Genomic DNA, 2,541 nt, shown 5'->3' on the forward strand with positions numbered 1-2,541 from the left:
GGGGAGAAATGACACAATTTTAAAAGCAACAAAAAGTCACAAAGTATAAATTGCATATTTAAACTGGTATTTGCCTCTTTTTTTCTGCTACCCCACCCATTCACCCCCTCCCCCGTCTTTTTTAAACACAAATTGCGCGATAAAAACTTGCATGTTTAGTGTTCGTGAAGAGATCAAAGCAAATTGAACCAATGAAAAGAATGTTTAACTTGTATTTTGTGTCGTGTCGCCACTGAGAGGTTCGCCAACATTTGCTCTCAATTATTTGAACAAAGATGTGTACCGAGCAGGATAATAACCATGGTGGGTGTAGTGTTCCTGAAATTTCCCTCAATTGAATAAATACTTCTTTTGACTTCGGCGAACTCGGACAATTTTAACAATCTACGTGGGTGGTTGGCGGGTGCTCTGGTGTGGTATACTCCTTCTTTCCTATAAAAAAATCTATCGTCTCTATCTCCCCTCCTTCTTTTTTGTATTTGTTACTCTCGTGTGACACCTATAATTTTCGGCACTTTTATGACCTTATTGTGTTGCAAGTGCCTTAAAACTCTTACTAAAAACTAACATTTGACTGACGTCAAACATTTTGTAAGTGGTTGAACATGTTAAACAAGATCAAACACGCTAAATTGTTTTGACATTTGTAATAGTTGGATACTCTGTTATTTTTATGTGTATTTTGTCATGTTCTATCTGCCGGTTACAACATTATATAGGCTATATAATGTTTGTTCTACGGCCCGTACAGAGGCCTGCCTAAACATGATCCACTGCGAGCGTCACTAATGACTCAAATAGTAGGATCCACTATCAGTCGCACACCGGTACGTTTCTGTCAATGAGTAAGAAATGATATTTATTGTTGCCTCGCCGCTTGACGCCTAGCTGACTGACCACGGTCTACCTGTGTCTGTGTGAGTTGTTCAGGGTTAGGGCTAGCCAGGGTTAGGGTTAAAGTAAACGGTAAGGTTAAGGATAAGATCAGGTTTGTTGATTGTAGTGGACTTGTAGACCGTCAAGTGCTTCAATTTTAATGTGAGACGGTTCGGTGGTAGATCATCAAGTAGAACAGAAACACCGGGGTAGACCTCCAATTGGACTGGTACGACAATTTTAATAACCGCAGACCCCCTACCCACCAAACCGCCCCTTTCCTTGAGTAACACTCCCCCCCCCAACACACACACAAAAGGAATTAATACTCTATTGACTGTCTATCCTCTTTGCAAGCTCCTGCATAGGCCTAACTGTAAAGTTCTCCTAACAAGGAGCTGATCCAGTGACCCCACCCGTCTTAGAAACCTTCAGCTATCTACTGGTGGCATGTGGGGGAAAACAGGGCTTGAGAGACAGCTGGAGTAGAGCTGTGCCCATTCGATTCGACTGTTCGTCATTCACGATTTTTCGGAACTCATAGCTATTCGAAGTATGCCAGAGCCATTCGAATTCCGTGTGATTAAAAGAAAAATACAGATAATGGGTTTTAGACTCATTGTTTTTACACCCGTCGTCAAATTAATTAAGGCATATTATTATGTCTAAAATATTCATGACAAATACAGCAATACCTTTCAATTGATTATTATTAGATAGGTTGATAAGCGGAGCAAACAAGATATACCATTATACAGGTACCATACCATACCGCTCATAAATTCACTTTTCACACCTTGAATAGCTAGAGAGCTCATAACTTTTAAATATTGAAGCACAGGGACATGGAATGAACAACAGGCAAACACAACGCGATCCTTTGCTTATGGATTTATAATAATTCCATAAGAGAATACAAAATTGACCACCTTATTCGAATAACACGAATAGAGACTTTACGCTTCGAAGTGTCTGTGAAGTTCCGTTTCCTCAAAATCGCACAACACTGCTGGGTAGGAGCACTACTCAAGGGAGATAATTGTTGAGAATGTTATCGGCCGATGTGTCACTCAGGCAGTGTGGGGCGAGAAGAGCTCGGTGGAGAGACGGAGATCCCCATTTGCATTAAGTAGGCTTACGTCACGTCTGAGACCAAAAAAAGAAAAATGTCAACCTCGCCGGTAGCCCTGTTGCAGGTGGTTGTGAATCTAATCAACACTCAGAAATTCTTGGGTCGTACACCTGACTATTCTTTTCTACACATAGACAAAGTTGCATCTCACCATGGTCTCTACTTTCAGGATAAAGTACATATACATATCACCATGGTGTCTGCCACTGAACCAGAATATCACCAAGGTTACTGTTACATGTAGGCCTACAGAGAACATCTCACGATTGTGTTTACCTCTGTGAGACAGAGTTAATCTCGTCATGGTGTCTGCCATCAGGACGGAGTACATATATAACCATTGTGTCTACCACATAGAAAGAGTACATCTCACCACGGTGTTTAGTGTCTACCACGTAGAAAGAGTACTTCTCACCACGGTGTTTTCCACATAGAAAGAGTATACTTATTATATATCACCATGGTGTCTTCCACATAGAAAGAGTACACATTATCACCATCGTCTCTACCACTGAGACAAAGTAGGGCTAAAT

This window comes from Aplysia californica, unplaced genomic scaffold (genome assembly GCF_000002075.1).
Source record: "Aplysia californica isolate F4 #8 unplaced genomic scaffold, AplCal3.0 scaffold00345, whole genome shotgun sequence".
Taxonomy (NCBI): Eukaryota; Metazoa; Mollusca; class Gastropoda; order Aplysiida; family Aplysiidae; genus Aplysia; species Aplysia californica.